The following is a 20,598-nucleotide window of genomic DNA, read 5'->3' as shown; positions in this document are numbered from 1 at the left end:
GCACCCGGCCGGGGTCTGTGCTCCCCTGGCTCCGGGCGAGCTCACAGGCCGCGGGGTCCCTTCTGGGGGACCCTCCGCCGGTCCCTCCCGCTCTCCTCCGAGAAATCTTACCTTAATAGGCAAGAACTGGCAGAAGGCGCGGGATGAGGCTGCTCTGCGCCCTGACGGCTGCTCCCCACCCTGCTCCGCCTAGCCAGCGGAGGGGAGTCAGGGACTCCCTCGGGTCCCTCTGCATTCGACTGATGGGAGGGCTTGGAAAGGAGTTCAGATCCTCGGGATTATTGTGATGTGGAGATGGGAGAAAAGGGGGCGGGTTTTGTTTTGCTCTGTTTCATTAAGTTAGGCTGCTGGCTGGGAAACTAGGCTCCCGCTCCCCATTGACTAAGTGTCTGCAATATGTGGTGCCAGACGGCGTGGGGGCGACAACAGAGTGTAAAATCCAGGGATGCTATGCATCACTTCGGCAAGCCTTTAAATGCTGATTCCAGGCCGGGCATAGTAGCAAGCCCCAGGGACTCCAGCATGAGGAGACGACCAGGCCTGGCAGCATCATCTCTGGTGGGAGAGAAAGAGCTGTGGCATCATCTCTGGTGGGAAAGAAAGAGCTGTAAACACGTAAATAGAGCAGGATGAGGACACTGGGCAAGGTGCTGGCCACCACAGCCTGACCGCACCTCACCAGACAGAGGAGACTTCACTGAGAAGCGTGGGCCTCACTTGGCCTCCAGGAATGAGCACAGAGGACAAGCCGTGGGGACATAGCATAGCGCTGGAGAGACCACAAACCACCACCTGGAACTAGGAGAAATGTAGTTAACTCAAGTGAAGCAGACAGGAGGTGAGTCTGGGAGGTGTTGGGCATAGCTTTCAGCCGACAAAGGCGCAAAACTACCCTTGGGCCACAGTTTCCTCATCTGCCACGTGGAGATCATGGTACCTACTTCATAGAGTTGTGAAGATCAAGGAGTTCCTATTTGTAGAGTGCCTTGAAGGGTGCCTGGCACAGAATAAGTGCTCTAGAAAGCTTAACTATTATCACATGGCATTCTATCCATCAGTGAGTTTTGGGGTGCCTGGATTAGACGGCTCAATCAGTTAAGTGTTTGTCTTCCACTCGGGGGATCAGGCCCCACATTGGGCTCCCTGCTTAGTGGGGAGCCTGCTTCTCCCTCTGCTTGTGTTCTCTCTCTTTGCCGAATAAATAAATAAAATCTTAAAAAAAAAATCAACCAGTTTTTACCATGTTGCCATCTTTGCCTCCATCTGTGCCTTTAGACATTTGTTTGAATATCTAATGAATTTTATTTATGAAAATGAGTAGAAGACAGAAACGTGAAAGTGCTGACGCTGGTGATAAGAATAAGTCTTAAATAGTGCAATAGAGAAAAAGATGGAAGTCATTAGGTATGCAGAAAGTGGCAGATAGCTTCAATCGAACACTGTTCTAGATCTGTCATCTCTGTTCTATTATAAAGGAAAAGAACTAAAGTTTAGTGTCTAATACATAGTGGGCATTCAGTAAGTCTCTGAACTGAATGAACAACAATGATACTAACCTTTAAATATATCGTTAAATTTATGTCTCCAAGACAAAATAACATTTAGAGATGATATATTCTCTAGTCTCTGGGAACAGAACCCTTATTATAATATGTAAATCTATTGTTCTTTCATACTACAGTTTTAGCACAAATGTATTAAAGACAGATGGCTGTCTGCCTAGCACAACAGGTTTGGATTTTGAGTATCGACTTCCCCAGCTCCTCCCTCTAGGAAGTTGTGTCTTAAGGGAGCTGATCCTTGACAGGACTGGGGCACTCTGACGACACAGTTTCAGGAGTATGTTATTAAGGAAACTGCAGGACTATGTTACGTAACATACTAAGGAAGTTAGCCTTTAAACTAGGTGTTAGGCAAAGCCACAGACAAGATCTAGGCAGGGGATAAGATGGTTAGATATCTGTTTTTAGAATGGTCAAACTGGGGCCACATGGAGGATGGTTTGAAGTTAAGACTTGAGACTAAGAGACTGTTAGAGCAGTTCAGGGAGGAAATGAGAACATGAACCAAGACAGTGGCAGCGGGTATGGGAAGGATGCTCAGATGTGAGAGAGATTCAAAGACTGAGAAAAGATCTAAACAGTGGATATGAGGAGTAGAGGGGAAAGAGAGCTAAGGATAACTCCTGGGGCTCCTTACTTGGGTGACTAGTCAGGTCCTGGGACTGTGAACACAGATGAGGGGTATAGAAGGTTGAGCGGGTTGGGAAGAATGTTACAGATACTGTAGGCAGGTTCACCCATCCCCCAATCCTACATAGAATTTAGAGGATAAGGAAGTTAAGTGCTTGCCTCCTGGTTTCCTTTGTAGCTAGGGGAACAGTCTGATTAATGGGATTTACGGGGAAGTCTGCTGGGAGGCTTCTGGAAAATCTGAAGCTGTGTTGATAAAAGTTCAGTTGTCACTGGCATTGGTTCCTTCCTTCCCCCTTTTCCTATCTTGAACTCAGACATGATGCCTGGAGACGCAGAACACTTTGTGACTATGAGGGAAGGCCAAGGGAATGGTAGACCTGTTAGCCAGGAGATGAACCAACACCAGCAGCCACCTACCTCCAGATCTCTCGTTACGTAAGAGAAATCACCCTTGTTTTGTTTGTTCTATTCTGTTACTTGTAACTGATGGTATTTCTAACTGACACAGGAAGACAGTAAATTCATGTTTGGATTTGTTGAGTTTTAGAACTGATGGGAAATCCAGATGGAGCATTCCAGGAGACAGATGGAAAGATGACTGAGATTCTGGAGAGAGGTTTGGGCTGTAAGTTTAGGTTAAAGATTCATTAACAAATGGTGATGACAGAAACCAATGGTCTTCAAATTTTTACCCATACATGTCTTAAAGAATTATGAAAAAATTTTTATTTGTATACTTTCCCCAATATTTTGTGTGAATATTTTCTTTTCCTTTCTTTTCTTTTTTTTTTTTTTTAAAGATTCTACTTATTTATTTATTTGACAGACAGAGATCACAAGTAGGCAGAGAGGCAGGGGGAGAGGGAGGAGGAAGCAGGCTCCCTGCTGGGCAGAGAGCCCGATGCAGGGCTAAATCCCAGGACCCTGGGATCATGACCTGAGCCGAAGGCAGAGGCTTTAACCCACTGAGCCACCCAGGTGCCCCTGTTGTGAATATCTTCAAACAAACAGAAAAATTGAAATTGAGCAGTGAACAACATATACACACCACCTAGATTCCGCTATAGACATTTTGTTTTAGTTCTATCTGTCCATTTGTCAATCTTATTTTTATACATTTCCAAATAAATTCTTGACTGGTCCAATACATTTCACCCCTAAATTCTTCAGCATGCATAACATGAACTAGAATTCATATATTTGTTTATAGTTTTTCTTTTTGTCTTGAGATAAAATTTACCTTAATGAAATTTAGACATCTTAAGTACACCATTTGATGATTTTTGACAAACACTTTTGCCTTTCTAACCTCAAACTCTGTTTAGGTATAGAACATTGCTATCACCCTAGAAAGTTACCTTGAACCCTTTTACAGTCAGTCTATACCACCATCTATAGCACCAAACACTGTTCTGATTTTTTTCATGATTAATTTTCCCTGTTCTGTAACATCATAAAAGTGAAATTGTACAGTATTTACCCTCATGTATTTTTCAACTGACATACAAAATTCTTTAATTTTAAGTTTGCAAAAGATGTTGTTTCTAATGTATTTTAAATATTGACATCAAAAAAATGGTCATGTTCCTCATTTTAATGCACCCAGGAGAAATTTAGTGTCAGTGTGATCTGCTACCTACTATCATCCATTTGTTTTTATGTATCAGGTTTAGTGCTTGAAATGACAACAGGAAATTTTTGATCAATGCTTGTAGATAGTGAGCTCTCAATTTTTAAATATTTCTCATTGATGAGAAACTTAACTCAAATAATTTTTTATTGAGGTGCAATGGATGCACAACATTATATGAGTTTCAAGTGTACAACATAATTTGTTATTTGTACATATTCATTAGCCACTTGAAAAAGTCTGAATAGGTGCGCCTGGGTGGCTCAGTGGGTTAAAGCCTCTGCCTTCAGCTCAGGTCATGATCCCATGATCCTGGGATCAAGCCCCACATCGGGCTCTCTGCTCAGCAGGGAGCCTGCTTCTCTCCCTCCTGCTTGTGATCTCTGTCTGTCAAATAAATAAATAAAATCTTAAAAAAAAAAAGAAAAGAAAAAGTCTGAATAAACGCCACTTTACCGGAGCGAAAGTTCGACATCTTTTTTTTCTCCTTGAACTTGTATTTCCATTCCATCTTTTCCATGAAATGTAATTCTAAAGTAATTTTTATGCTTGAAACATTTCTCTTGAATCTCCTTTTATATTTGCCTGAACAAATATTATTATATGTTTATGTTTATTTTTTATTTTTTTATTAACATATAATGTGTTACTTGTTTCACTGGTACAGGTCTGTGAATCATCATTCTTTCACAATTCACAGCGCTTACCATAGCACATATCCTCCCCAATGTCCATCACCCAGCCACCCCAACCCTCACACCCACTGCCACTCCAGCAACCCTCAGCTTTTTTTCTGAGATTAATAGTCTCTCATGGTTTGTCTCCCTCTCTGGTCCCATCTTGTTTCATTTTTCCCTCCATTAACCCCACAACCCCCTGCCCTGCCTCTTAAATTCCTCATATCAGGGAGATTATATAATAACTGTCTTTCTCTGATTGACTTATTTCACTTAGCATAATATCCCCTAGTTCCATCCACATCTTTGCAAATGGCAAGATTTGGGTTTTTTTTTTTTTTGACTGCATAGCATTCCATTGTACATTTATACCACATATTCTTTATCCATATCACCTGTTGATGGACATCCAGGTTCTTTCCATAGTTTGCCTACTGTGGACATTGCTGCTATAAACATTCGGGTGCACATGCCCCTTAGGATCACTGCATTTGTATCTTTAGGGTAAATACCCAGTAGTGAGCCTGCTGGGTCATAGGGTAGCTCTATGTTCAACTTTTTGAGGAACCTCGTGCTGTTTTCCAGAGTGGCTGCACCAGCTTGCATTCCCTCCAACAGTGTAGGAGGGTTCCCATTTCTCGGCATCCTTGCCAACATCTGTCATTTCCTGACTGGTTAACTTTAGCCATTCTGAGTGATGTGTGGTGGTACCTCACTGTGGTTTTGATTTGTATCTCCCTGATGTCGAGTGATGTTGAGCACTTTTTCATATGTCTGGTGGCCATTTGGAGGTCTTCGTTGCAGAAATGCCTGTTCATGTGTTCTGCCCATTCCTTGATTGGATTATTTGTTCTCTGGGTGTTGAGTTTGATAAGTTCTTTATAGATTTTGGATACTAGCCCTTTATCTGATATGTCATTTGCAAATACCTTCTCCCATTCTGTCAGTTGTCTTTTGGTTTTGTGGACTGTATCCTTTGCTGTGCAAAAGCTTTTGATCTTGATGAAGTCCCAGTAGTTCCTTTTTGCCCTTGCTTCCCCTGCCTTTGGTGATGTTTCTAGGAAGAAGTTGCTGTGGCTGAGGTCGAAGAGGTTGCTGCCTCTGTTCTCCTCAAGGATTCTGATGGATTCCTGTCTCCAATTGAGGTGTTTCATCCATTTTGAGTCTATTTTTGGGTGTGGTGTAAAGAAATGGTCCAGGTTCATTCTTCTGCATGTGGCTGTCCAATTTTCCCGACACCATTTGTTGAAGAGGCTGTCTTTTTCCCACTGGACAGTCTTTCCTGCTTTGTCAAAAATTAGTTGACCATAGAGTTGAGGGTCTATTTCTGGGCTCTCTGTTCTGTTCCATTGATCTAGGTGTCTGTTTTTGTGCCAGTACCATCCTGTCTTGATGATGACAGCTTTGTAATAGAGCTTGAAGTCTGGAATTGAAATGCTGCCAACTTTGGCTTTCTTTTTCAACATGCCTCTGGCTATTCGGGGTCTTTTCTGGAGCCGTATAAACTTCAGGATTGTTTGTTCCATTTCTTTGAAAAAATTGATGGTATTTTGATAGGGATTGCATTAAATGTGTAGATTGCTTTAGGTAGCACAGACATTTTCACAGTATTTGTTCTCCCAATCCATGAGCGTGGAATGTTTTTCCATTTCTTTGTGTCTTCCTCAATTTCTTTCATGACGACTTTACAGTCTTCCGAGTACAGATTCTTTGCCTCTTTGGTTAGACTTATTCCTGCCTATCTTATGGTTTGGGGTGCAATTGTAAGTGTGATTGACTCCTTAATTTCTCTTTCTTCTGTCTTGTTGTTGTGTAGAAATGCAACTGGTTTCTTATGGTTTGGGGTGCAATTGTAAGTGTGATTGACTCCTTAATTTCTCTTTCTTCTGTCTTGTTGCTGTATAGAAATGCAACTGGTTTCTGTGCATTGATTTTATATCCTGACACTTTACTGAATTCCTGTATGAGTTCTAGCTTTTTTGGAGAGGAGTCTTTTGGGTTTTCCACATAAAGTATCATATCATCTGCAAAGAATGAGAGTTTGACTTCTTCTTTGCCAATTTGGATGCCTTTTATTTCTTTTTGTTGTTTGATTGCTGAGGCCAGGAGTTCTAGGACTATGTTGAGTAGCAGTGGTGATAGTGAACAGCCCTACCATGTTCTTGACCTTAGGGAAAAAGCTCTCAGTTTTTCCCCATTGAGAATGATATTCAGTGTAGGTTTTTCATAGATGGCTTCTATGACATCGAGGTATGTACCCTCTGTCCCTACACTGTAAAGAGTTTTGATCAAGAACAGATGCTGTCCTTTGTCAAATGCTTTTTCAGCATCTATTGAGAGTATCATATGGTTCTTGTTCTTTCTTTTACTAATGTATTATATCACATTGGCTGATTTGAACCAGATGTTGAACCAACCTTGCAGCCCAGGAATAAATACTACTTGGTTGCAGCGAATAATCCTCCTAATGTACTGTTGGATCCTATTGACTAGTATTTTGGTAAGAAGTTTTGCATCCATGTTCATCAAGGATGTTGGTTTGTAATTCTCCTTTTTGACGGGGTCTTTGGTTTTGGGATCAGGGTGATGCTGGCCTCATAAAATGAGTTTGGAAGTTTTCCTTCCATTTCCATTTTTTGGAACAGTTTCAGGAGAATAGGTATTAATTCTTCTTTAAACATTTAGTAGAATTCCCCTGGGAAGCCGTCTGGCCCTGGGCTCTTGTTTGTTGGGAGATTTTTTTTTTATTTTAATAAACATATAATGTATTTTTATCCCCAGGGGTACAGGTCTGTGAATCGCCAGGTTTACACATTTCACAGCACTCATCATAGCACATACCCTCCCCAATGTCCATTTCCCCACCACCCTCTCCCGTCCCCCCTCCCCCCAGCAACCCTCAGTCTGGTTTTTGAGATTGAGTCTTTTATGGTTTGTTGGGAGATTTTTGATGACTGCTTCAATCTCCTTACTGGTTATAGGTCTGTTCATGTTTTCTATTTTCCTGGTTCAGTTTTGGTAGTTTATATGTCTCTAGGAATGCATCCATTTCTTCCAGACGGTCAAATTTGCTAGTGTGTAGTTTCTCATAGTATGTTCTTATAATTGTTTGTATTTCTTTGGTGTTGGTTGTGATCTCTCCTCTTTTATTCATGATTTTATTAATTTGGGTCCTTTCTCTTCTCTTTTTGATAAGTCTGGCCAGGGTTTTATCAATCCTATTAATTGTTTCAAAGAACCAGCTCCTGATTTCATTGATTTGTTCTACTGTTCTTTTGGTTTCTACTTTATTGGATTCTGCTCTGATCTTTATTATTTCTCTTCTTCTGCTGGGTTTGGGTTTTCTTTGCTGTTCTTTCTCTAGCTCCTGTAGGTGTAGGGTTAGGTCGTGTACTTGAGACCTTTCTTGTTTCTTGAGAAAGGCTTGTATTGCTATATATTTTCCTCTCAAGACCACCTTTGCTGTGTCCCAAAGATTTTGAGCAGTTGTGTTTTCATTTTCCTTTGTTTCCATGAATTTTTTCAATTTTCTTTAATTTCCTGGTTGACCCATTCATTCTTGAGTAGGATGCTCTTTAGTCTCCATGTATTTGAATTCTTTCCAATTTTCCTCTTGTGGTTGAGTTCTAGTTTCAAAGCACTTTGGTCTGAAAATATGTAGGGAATGATCCCAATCTTTTGGTGCCAGTTGAGACCTGATTTGTGACCCATGATGTGACCTATTCTGGAGAATGTTCCATGTGCACTAGAGAAGAATGTGTATTCTGTTGCTTTGGGATGGAATGTCCTGAATATATCTGTCCATCTAGTCCAGTGTTTAATTTAAAGCCTTTATTTCCTTGTGGATCTTTTGCTTAGATGATCTGTCCGTTTCAGTGAGGAGGGTGTTAAAGTCCCATACTATTATTGTATTACTGTCGGTGTGTTTCTTTGATTTTGTTATTAATTGGTTTATATAATTGGCTGCTCCCACGTTAGGGGAAAAAATATTTAAAATTGTTAGATCTTCTTGTTGGACAGACCGTTTAAGTATGATATCATGTCCTTCCTCATCTCTCATTATAGTCTTTGGCTTAAAATCTAATTTATCTGATATAAGGATTGCCTCCCCAGCTTTCTTTTAATAGAGATGATTAGACTGGTGAATAGAACAGAGCCACACAGTTGATTTTGACTGCATTTTGGTCTGTTAGAAAAAACTGCCTCCCAAAATTTTAAAGAAAGAAAAACTTGTATATATATACAAAAGTAAGGGTAAACATGATGGAGGGGTGGAATATGACTGTAAAGTGAAATTTAAAAAATATTTTAAAAAAGGAATTGATAAGATAAGAAGGTGGTTGAAAAAAGAAGAAAAAAGGGAGATAATGTGATCAGGCTAGAGACTAGAACAAAGCCATATGCTAGATTTAGGGTATATTTTGATCTGTTAGGAGAAACTATATCCCAAAATTTTAAAGAAAGGAAAACTTCTATGTATACAAAAAATACAGTTAAATACAATGGAGGGATAGAATATGACTATAACAATGAAAATTTTAAAAGATTTTTAAAAAGGTATTGATAAGATAAAATAGTTAAAATAGGTTAAAATGGGAAAGGGGAAAATTTTTTAAAAATAGAATAAGAAAAAAATAAAATTAAAAAAATCTAACTTTGAGCAACTAAAGAATCATGAGGAAAAAGCCATGAATTCTACGAGTTGCTTTCCCTTAGCTCTGAAGTTTTGCAGTTCTCATTGATTGGTGAACTTGGTCTTTACTGGATGTTCTTGCTGATCTTCTGCAGGAGGGGCCTGTTGCAGTGATTCTCAAGTGTCTTTGCTGGAGGCGGAATTTCACCGCCCTTGCCAGGGGCAGGGCTAAATAATCTGCTCGGGTTTGCTCTCAGGAGCTTTTGTTCCTTGATGCTTTCTGTAGAGCTTCGAAGGACGGGAATGAAAATAGTGGCCTCCCAATCTCCAGCCTGGAGGAGCCGAGAGCTTAGGGCCCTGTTCCTCAGTGCACCCTCAGAGAAAAGCAGTCAATCCCTCCTGTCTCCTGGTCTCTGGCCATGCTCCGAGCTCACCTGGTCTGTAACGGAGCATTTCTGTCTCTGGCACATGGCCTGTTTAGAGTCTCCAATGCCAGCTGACTCCTGCAGCATGCTCCCGTGCCACTTCTCCCCGGGAAGGAAGTGTCTTCCTGACTCTGCTGCTTGTGGGGTCTCTGCCCGAAGAGCAGTGGCCTGACCGTGCCTCAGATCACGGTTTAAGGTAACCTCAAGTGGAGAGCCCCTTCCTCGGCTCTGTCTCTGCAGCCGGCTTCCATGCTCTCATACCTGGGAGCAACGTCCCTTACTGGAGCCACATCTAAAAGTTCTGATTTTGTGATCTGCTGCTCTACCACTTGCCAGGACCTGACCCCTCCCCCTGCAGTCTCTCTCTCTGTACCTCGGATTCACTTCTCTGCACGTCCTACCTTCCAAAAAGTGGTTGATTTTCTGTTCCTCGAATTGCTGTTCTTCTTCTCTTTGATCTCCTGTTGAGTTTGTAGGTGTTCAGAATAGTTTGATAGCTATCTAGCTGAACTCCTGGGACCAGACAAAATTTAGATCTCCTACTCCTCCACCCTCTTGCTCTCCCTTCATACGTTTATTTTATTTTTAAAATACATTTATTAAAAGAAGTTTTGCCTCCTAAGACCCTAATGCTTTAAGTGTTAATTAATTTATTCTAGCTTGAACTATCATTAAAATTATTCTTGGTACAAAATTGATTACTGGTTAAAATAACAATATAGCTTAAATACACAATTAGTAAACATAAAAGTAAAATATTACTGGAGCTGCATCTCTTAACAAGTTTGGTGGGCCTGAGACTTTTTTCTACTACTTCCTGTATCCATGGATGAATATTCCTTATTGCTAGAACAATACAGGGCTCAGCATAATTTCCCTTAATATTTTTCATTGCTTTGATATTAATGCTGAGAAACGTTGTTTAGATAAGTAAGTGGATGAGGGTGGAAGAAGTTGTTAGAGCAATGCCAATCAGTTCTTTAAACCCCTTCTGAATTATGAACCCAAATCACATATGGATAGCTCATCAAAAACTATCATCAAATGATCAATAAGCTGACACCTCCATTTGGTCTTTCTTCAATTTTACTGAAAGCAGAGTTGGAACTCTTCTAACTTGCAAGAGCATTTATTACCCATATTATAGTCTTTCCCTGTATTATAGTCATTGTAGGTAGTTGCAATGTCTATGGCAATTTTTTTATTGAAATATAGTTGATACACAATATTACATTGCTTTCAGGTGTACAGCAGAGTGATTTGACAAGTCTATACATGTACGCTATGCTCACCGCAAGTGTAGCTGCCATCTGTCCCCATACAAGGCTATCACAGTACCATTGGTTATATTCCTTATGCTGTGCCTTTCATGCCCGTGACTTATTCATTCCATAACTGGAGGCCTGTATCTCCTTTCACCCCTCACGCTACACTCCCCTTCACCCATTTTCCCGTCCCCCTCCCCTTCCCCTCTGGCAAACATCAGACTGTTTTCTCCGACAGTAGTTTTTCAAGTCGCTGGCCCAGAGATTTTTCTGTAAACTCTGAAGAGATGTACCCTTCTCAGATTTAGGATGAGTGAGAAAGAGCTTGTGAAGGAAGACAGCTTGATCTCAGGCATATTCTCAGGCAGACTGACTCTAGGAAGGAGTACACATGGCAATGGAGGATCTGGAAACAGATTCTCTTGAAAGTATTCCTGTTGGAGTGCCCTCTGGAAAGATTTCTTACGTTGCCAGGTTATGCATGCCCCAGAGATGGGACGGCTGCTTTTAGCCACGAGAGTGGATGACATGGCCAGGGAGGATGTGAAAAGTGTTGAGAATGGAAACTTTAGAACAATGACATTTTAAGAAGTGGGCAGAGGAGACATAATACTTAAAGGAGACTGGCTGGAAGTGACCAGAGATGTAAGAGCAAAATCAGAAGAAAGTGATGTCATAGAGGTGGTGGGGGAGAAAGAGGGGGAGAAGTTTCTGAATGGGAGGAATCGTCAGAGCACAGGAACCTTAGCAGAATCAGGTGAGATAAGATTTGACTGGATTCAGTGCTCTGGTCACTCAGGAATCTGGGGTAAGGGTTAATTCAGAAGAGTGGGGGTGGGGGTGGAAGCTGGGCTGCAGTTTAGTGGTGAATGGACAGTGGGGGAGTCACTGTCGCCACTCTTTGGGAAGCCCAGCTGTAAGAGTGGTAGAGCAAGATGGGTGGGGGGAGCAAGTTTCCTTTTCTTTCCTTCTTTCCTGAATGGAAAGTTTTGGACATGTTCTTAGTGCTTTGGGAAGGTGTCTGTGGAGAAACACAGGTTGAAGAAGCAGCAAAAGCGGAGTGTCGGGAAGAAATAGACAGGTGTGGAGAGACGGAAGCTGACAGAGGTCTACATTTGGAGATGGGAGAAAACAGGCAAGGATGGTGTGGGAAAAGTTGACTTTCTAGATTGCCTAATCTCAACCCTTGAGCTCTCTGAGATCTGATTTTGCTGCCTGTGGAACTTTCTGCCTTGTTGATCTTAACATTTTGTTTCCTTGTGAATTGTGTGATTTCTTTCTCTTTTCTTCCTGTAAGCTGCTCTTTTTCCTTGGAAAATTTGGAAATGCTTTGTATCCTGAGTTGAGGTTTTGTTTCTCCGGAGAGGATTTGCTTGGACTTTTGCAGATCAGTCATCTGAAGGTAATACGACAGAGTATTATTTCAAGGTTGGCTTTACAATTTCTCAGGGGAGGTTTCACATGAAGCCTTCCCCACCACGCCACCACCAACCCCTGCCCCTGTCAACTTCAAGGTCATAACGTGTCCATTTCCTTGTTGCCCCCTTTCTTATGACAGGTTTATTTCCTCTCTATTCCTACCTTGAGAATATAGTCCTTGGGAGGGGATACCAGGTTTGGCAAGGGGTTCCTAAAAGGCTCTTGACCTTAGTAGGATATCACACTTTACTCAATGAACTGCAAGACTCTGCAGCTGTTGAAACAGAAACTTGGGTCCGGAGGTGGCCTTGGCACCTTTCCTTCTCAGGATTCTTGCTTTCGGTTCACTTTGGCCTTTGTGCTGGCTAAGCAATGTGTTTTTAAAAAGATGCTGGTGTATTTTATCCAGTGTTTCAGTTTCAATAGAGAAAGTAGTTTGGTATATTGAGTCAGCCCTACTGCTGAGAAAAGAAGATTGGCATGCCTCTATCATAACTTTTTTTTTTTTAAGATTTTATTTTTTTATTTGAGAGAGAAAGCATGAGAGTAAGGAAGAGACAAAAATGAGACCAATGCAGGACTCAATCCCAGGACTCTGGGATCATGACCTGAGCTGAAGGCAGACGCCTGCTTGAGTAAACCACCTGGGCACCTCTAACTTTGGTTTTGATAAGCAGGATGTGAACAGTTTTTGACTCCTGAGTTTGCAGTGTGTGAATCTTGTTGCTATGCAATTGTTGCTGGAAAATAGTCTGTGGGCTCCAGGTTTGTAAACCAGCCATTTCTTGGATACCCAGAGAGAGAGAGAAGGCAAGGGCCTTGGTTTCTGGATTACAGCCCATCCCTTGGTCACAGGGGGCTGGGCTCTCCCCTTTCCGTGTTTTCCCTGTAGCATTCAGGCAGTGGTAGCTCCCTTTCATCCTTGTTTCGCTTCTGTGTTTGCTGGTGAGAGGAAGGTGCACACGCCTGCTTGTGTAGACAAGCGTGAAGCCAGAGAAGGGACCAGGAAACAGGAGAGGGAACAAATGTGAAGGATAATTGATTATTTCCATAGGGCCCTATGGGAATAACCTATTTACCTTTGTTTTCATTTTTATAGGGGGGGTGGGAAGGGAGAGAATATAACTCATTCAAGTCCAAGTGTGAATATTTATTGTATCTCATAGATGATCCCCATTTTCATCACCTGGGTTAGGAAAAACTTTACATACTTACAGAATAATAAGCTGGTATCATTTTGTGTGACTTTTCCTGTTGTTTCTAAATTTTGACGAAGGCCCCAAAGACTGAGAACAAAATGCTAAGGAGTTTTACATTCTAAAGCAAGGTGTATGACCATCTGTATTAGTAGTATTCTCTAGAGAGACAGTACCAAAACGATGTATGTGAATATATATTATAAGGGATGGGCTCACATGATTGGGGAGGTTGAAAAGTCCCAAGGTCTGTAGTCTGCAGGTGCAGAGCCAGTGGTGCACTTCTAGTCCAAAAGCTGGACTGATTTTTCAGTTGAAATCTGGAGGCAGAAAAAGACCAATGTCTCAGCTTACAGCAGTCATGTGGGAGGAGGTCTCTCTTACTCAACCTTTTGTTCTATTCAGATCTTCAACTGTTTGGATGGGGCAGACCCACATGGCAGGGTGGGGGAGGGGGTATCTGCTTTACTCTATCTACCGACTCAACTGTGTCCAGACGCACCCTCACAGACAAACGCAGAATGATGTTTGGCCAAATGTCTAGACACCCTGTCCCTGGTCTGGTTGACACACAAAAATCACCACCATTCTATTCTGTCTGTGCAGGACTTGCAAAGGGATGGAATGGAACCTAGTTTACTAGCCAAGGGAATCCCCTATCACCTTGGCTTTATAAAAGAAGGCTAAAAATACACTGACAAACTGGAGAGAGAGGGCAAGTCTTACTCCACCGGGGCAAGGGGAGAGGGAAGAGACTGCTTTCCCCCCACACCTCAAGCCAAATCACGAAGGACCCTGTTTCTTTATGTCTGCTAAGCTATTGAAATTTTATTTTGTGGGGAGCAGGAGAATGATATGAGCAGATTTGTGTTTTGCCAAAAAAGAGCACTGGTCAGCAAGGAGAATGCATTCATCCAGGAAGCGTTAACTGAGCAAGAGCCTATGCAAAATAACCAGCTCCAACCTCCGGTCTCAGCAAACCTGCAGATATTCTGAAAGGAAAGGTGTCTACCAAACCTTGTACTTCGAAGAGGCCAACAGAGAGTTCTAAGTAAGAAGTCCCAGTGCTGTAAGTGCTGTGAGAGCTCAGGGAGACAAAACTCCTTCAGGCTGAGTACATCTGGGAAAACCTCAGGAAGGGGTGGCAGTGGAGGGTCTTGAATGATTAGTGTGATTTGAGAGACAGAGTTGGGTGGTGGGACAAACCCTGCAGTGAGTGGTGTGTGTGTGGGGTGGGCTGGGGGGATGGCGAATTGTCTGCTTTGGCCAGAGTGCTGGGTGGATGAAAGAGGGGCGCTCAGGGGGACAGGGGATGCATGAAATGGTTTTTGGTGGCCTATGACGGACACTTTAGAGTTTATCAGTTAGGCATTTATAGTAATGTACTTTGGAAAGTTTCAACATTAATGATAATATTGCCTACAATGAAGGAAAACAAAGAAAATGAGGCAGTTTAATCAAATTCATGAAGTAATAATTTGAATGGTGCACAGATATGACAAAAACCGTCAAGAAAAAATTCAGGGAAAGTGGACTAAGTTTAGAAAGATTTAGGAGGGTAGGCACATTAGTGTTTAGGGTGGTGCTTGGGTAGAAAGACCAATCTGGGAGCTGGTGTAAAGTGGAGTAAAGTGGAAAAAGTGATCTAGGCTGGAGAGACCAGTAAGGAAACTATTGTAATGCATTAGTAGTAAGAGTTTCCTCTTTAAGGAACATGCGCTACTTTTCCTTCACACGTTCCTTTATTTGCTCAAGGTCTTATTGTAAATTCATCAGCTTGCTTCACATGGAAGCAACATGTACTGTTGGAAGTAGCCACAATTTTCCCCACTGCCTTTCTGCAAATAGACATCTCTTGGTTTTGGCAGTGGAGTTTTGAAGACTTGACACATTACACGTCAGTTTCATCTCGGAGCTTTTTCCTTAGAATCAATGCCATTCTTTTGCACCAAAAAGTTTTCATCTCATTGCAATGAAAGAAGTGTGCGTTTGGGGGCGGGAAGGTGTTGGGGGGGGGACAATAAGATCTTCTGAAACTGTCAGGCTGATGCCTTGAAATTGCACAAAGAACCTGGAGCTCTATTCCAGTGAAAATAGCACAGAGACAAGCAAAGCTTTCTATCCCACCCTAATTTCCAAGCCTGTGCCCTTTTTATCTTTAGTTCTTTTGCAATGTCTACTTTCTTTGAAGCATTGTGGATTTCTTAAGATACTGCAACCCACAATGAAATGTTCTTCCTGTGAGAAATGAAGCATTGAATTAGCATATGGTGGGGGAAGTTGCCTGTCCAGGAAGGAAACTACAGTGCTATTCTAATGGGATAGACCTTCAGGAGGAGGAGAAGGGGCTTTGGCCTGTCTCTGGGTGCTTCCTGCCTGTAGTCTGTCAGCTCATGTTCCTGGCTTTTTGTTCTGACATCCAGAATCTCATGGATGGGTAATACTTATCCCTTCCTTCATCCTTCCAAAGCAGGGGGACACTTCAGAGTCAGCCTTCTTCCTTAGATGGACATGTTTATACATAATTATTGGTAGAATAAATAAATTCCTTTTCAGTTTCCTCTGCCACCTCTCCATAGCTTAGTGGCTTGTTTATTTAGTGGTTGGTTACTTTATCTCTCTGAATGTTATGGATGAGTCAGAGAATGAGGCCTGGGGAGGGTTATGTGGCATGTGACCTGATATGAGGCGCCATGTGGTACCTCCTCTCTCTGCTTCTCATCTCCCAAACCTCCCCTATGGCCCACCCCCTGACATGATGCTGCCTGATTTTGTTTCTTAGGCAAAACCACAGGTAAATTCACTTTGTCCTTAATGATCCTCTTACCTTTTTTCAGAGTCTGCAGTAAATGTCTAATTTCTTTTTTTGGGAGGGGGGGGCAGAATCCCTTCCCACTTCTTGGGAACATCTCCCCAGTTTCTCTGCGATTTTCCTTTGGGAGAACACTCCTCCCCTTGGAAGTTGTCTTAATGAGAGTATGTCAGTGTAGGTGTGTTGTCTTGTGGCCAGAAGTAAGCTTGTGACCCAAACCGAGCTGTCCGAGTCTCTCTCTGGGGAATCAGAGTCTGAGAGATGCAGCACAAGGACTAGAAAGTGGTCAGGCAGCTTCTTGGGGATGATGGTGACTCTCTATAATCCCCACTTCTGGGATCTGTGGCATTTCCTTTGTTCCCGTCCTTTTTAAGACCCTGTTGTTTAGCCTTTCCTTTGATGCCACAACATCTGCTTTCAATAAATTAGCTTTTAAGTCAGACTCCGTTGGTTGTTGTTGTTTATGATCAAAGAACCCCAAAGAGGCCACCCTCTGCTCCTTTTTCTCCCCTATTGCTTATGGCTTTGGTGGCTTCACATTTCTTTTAGAGCAAGACCCAGCTCCCAGAGCGGCCTGAAGGCCCAGGCCATATGGGCCCAGGGGGCCTCCATGCCCCACATCCTGGGTGATCAGTCTCTCTTTGACCTCCCTGGCCTTCTCTCCCTCATTGTCTGTTCCATGCACTCTCGTGTGGGGATTCTCCTGAAGGGGACTCACAGCCTTCTGCCTGCGGGGCTCTCGGAGTTGGCCTTCTTGTGCCCCTCCCGGCCCTTGCCCAAGTTTGTCGGTTAGGGGCTCTCTTAACACACCTGGTACTTTCTCATCATAACATGTATTTTGTAATCATATATCTGTGTGTGGCTTTATTTCATCATTGTTTGTCTCCTTCACTAGACCATAAACTCCGTGACGATAGGAACTATATTTTTGTTCCTGACTGTGTTCTAGTGTCTAATACAGCACCTGCTAGGAGGTAAGAGCTGAAAACATTTTTGCTGAATGAACACAGAAAAAATGTGCAGTCGGACCTTGCCAGACCACCTGAAATATGAACTCACTCCCAGTCTCCATCTTATCAGGATTTCTGGGCTTCATCGGTTCTCTTTAGGCCTCTGGTCTGCACTAGGCAATGATGGCTGGAGTTCCAATCAACCCATAAACACAGTCATGGCTAGCAAGCTTTCCCACAGCTCTCCTCTCTTTGACCTTATACCACCTGATTATATTCTCTGGGACCATTTCTTTCTTTCTTTCTTTTTTTTTTTTTTTAAGATTTTATTTATTTATTTGACAGAGATCACAAGTAGGCAGAGAGGCAGGCATGCGGGGAGGGCAGGCTCCCTGCTGAGCAGAGAGCCCGATGTGGGGTTCGATCCCAAGACCCTGAGATCATGACCTGAGACAAAGGCAGAGGCATATCCCACTAAACTGCCTAGGCGCCCCTCTCTGGCCCATTTCATGGTAGGATTATTAGGTCCTTGAAGACAGCAACTAGGGATGTAAAGACTAATTCTTATTCTGGTTCTGTGCCTGGGTAGCTAATTCAGTTAATCTCACTAAAGTTAGTTTCCTCATCTTTAAAATGGAGGTAATATTTGTTCTACTGTCTACTACCTCGTGGTGATGAGAACATGAAGAGATAATGTCAAAGCACTCGAGAAAATTGCTAAGTGGATAGAAAATGTGAGAAAAATTTATCATTGCCTTATATTTTTCTGAAACCCATTATGACATTTGGTCTTTTCTGGGCGCTCTCCAAATGCTATAATGCCTTAATCCACCTGTCCTTACTTCATCTAGGGAGAGAAGATACACTACTAGTTACCACCGCATACCCACTGAGAACCAGGCATGCACGTTGCTGAGGGCTTCACAGATGGCATCTCATTTAATGTACCCAAGACTATGAGATGGACATGAATTTTCCTCTTTGAGGAGAAAACTGAAGCTAGGAGAAGTTATGCAGCTTATTCAAGGTCATGCAACTTGCACATGGGGGAGCTGGGATTCAAGGAACCCGTGGACTCCAAGTCCAGTGCTCTTCAGCAGGACCCAGAGGCCCTCCCCCCTGCAAATCCCTTAGGTGGCTGACCACAGGTCAGACTCTGCTGAGTGCCCGCTGTGCTCTGGGCACTGTGTCGGCTGACTGCCATACCTCTGTTCATTTAAAGTTCACACCATCATCATCATTTCACAATGAGGAAGCCGAAGCTGAGAGAGGGAACTTGGGCATCTGCTTCTGGGTAAGATACAGAGTTGCAACAGGACACCACAACGGCTACAGTAAGGCAGTAAAGAGAAGAAAACTGGATACACTGTATAAAGCATATATGGAAAGACAATGGAGAACCTTGGAAGCAATGAATCCAAAGCAACTAACCTGGGGAAGGAAGAGCCTTTCCTAGGCCAGCTGATCCCCATTTTCTTCCCTGGGGACATTTGCCTGGTCTGAGCACAAGTGTGCCCTTGATCTGAGTGAACAGGGACTCCACTGAGGTAAAGAGAAACCACAGAGGATGTGGCCATCTTGAGGAGTTGGCAGGACAGAGAAACCAGAGGGGCCCCGAAGGCAAGGCTGGTTTTCTCCACAGAGCATTTGCTGAGCTGTCAGGGAGCTGATAAGGAGGCTCAATTGCTGCACACGCTGGCTTTGTTTCAATTTTCCCTACCGGGGCCCATAGAGATCAAGGGATCCTGTCCCCTTCTTCCCTTTGGTGTCTGTATTCCTCCGCACCAATGGTGTCTACATTGGCTGTGGCAAGTAGCTTTTTGCAGACATTGGCGCCCCCTGCTGGCAGAGAGCGGTGTTGCAAGGACTTGGAGCCTGCTCTTAGCATCTTCTGTCCTGATAACCGATTTCCTAAGAACTGAGGGTTTCACCCTGATGATCAATTCCAATGTCTGAGGTTTTGTCTCACTGGTCTCCTCTACTTTAGAGTGTTAACTGTCTAGATGGGTAGACGCCTGTGGCTGTCAGATCCCCATCTGTAAAATAGTGGTGGTGCCCATTTCACAGGTTGTCCATTCTGTGAGGCAGGGTATAAAGTTCTTAACATTGCCTGGCATATGGTTAGTGATTGGTAAAAAGCAATAACAGTAGTGATCATTGTGATTCTTTTCAGAGCTCCTCAAAGGAGGCAGTGCTGGGTGGGACTCTCAGCAGTGGCGAGAGCTGCCTTGACTCCAGGATGTCCTGGGGTGTTGAGACATTCTCAGCCCTCTTCACCCTCCTCACAGGAGTGCACCACGAGCCAGGAGCCTGGTGCCCAAGACCAAGGAAGAGGAGAGGAAGAGGAGGGCTGGGCTGGGGCAAGGTGAGTGTCAGGGAGCTCCATGGACATCAGCATTTGGTCTGTTAACTTGTTAGTGTTGGTGGTTCTTAGGCCTCGGACCCCTGGAAGCTGAGGTTGCTGGAACTTCTTCTGCCTCTTGGGAGGTTGTGTCCTGGTCCTTACGAGACGAGACCCTTGACCGCCTCAGATGGAGGGCCCCTGAGTTCACTGATCTGATGGGGGAAGAGTGGTTACATATTTCATAATAGTTCTGGACTTGGTGAATTGCTTTTCTGGCTCACATGGAAGGTGCTGGGGAGCTGTGGGTGTGGGGACAGAAATCTGTCCCGGGAGAAGGCGGGCTTCCTGTTGTCAGGTTCCTAGAGCCTGGGTCTCCCAGCATTGCAGGGAGCTCAAACCTTCCAAGTCTGTGGCTTCAGCTCTGGATCGTTCCTGTTTCCTATTTTCCAGTCCCCCTCCTCTCAGATTCCCGTGCTACCAGCCCCACTAACAGCAATGTTCTCATGGAGGTTTCTTGCCTGGCAACCAAGAAGACTTCCCATCATTCTTCATTTTGAAAGCACACACTGTCCCTTGGGCACCCATCTGGGTTCCCCCAGATCTTGGCTCGACGGCCCATGATCTTTTCTCCCAGCGTGCTTGGCCTCAGCTCTGGCTTGAGAGGACACAGCTGGCTGCCAGGCCCCTGCATGTCTCTCTCTGGGTCCCAAGCTGCCTACCACACAGGGAAGCAGCCTGCAGTGACCTGCGGTGCTGGGGCAGAGTCTGAGGTGTCCCCCTGCCACCCACAGACCTACAGCATTGTGACCCTGTGACTTTTGACTTTTCATTTACTCTCATGTTGCCACATACATGGACCAAGTTCTGGGGCTTGTGATTTTGTTCAGTTCTAGGGTTGCCAGATAAAATACGAGACATCTGGGTAAATTTAAATTTTGAATAGGCAAGGAATCATCTTTTTTCTTAGTTTAAGTATACCAAAAAAAGAAAGATTCCTTATTTATCTGAAATTGAAGTTAAACTGTATGCCTTGTATTTGCTAAATCTGGCAA

This window comes from Martes martes (genome assembly GCF_963455335.1).
Source record: "Martes martes genome assembly, chromosome: 4".
NCBI lineage: Eukaryota > Metazoa > Chordata > Mammalia > Carnivora > Mustelidae > Martes > Martes martes.
This window is presented reverse-complemented; position numbering follows the sequence as displayed.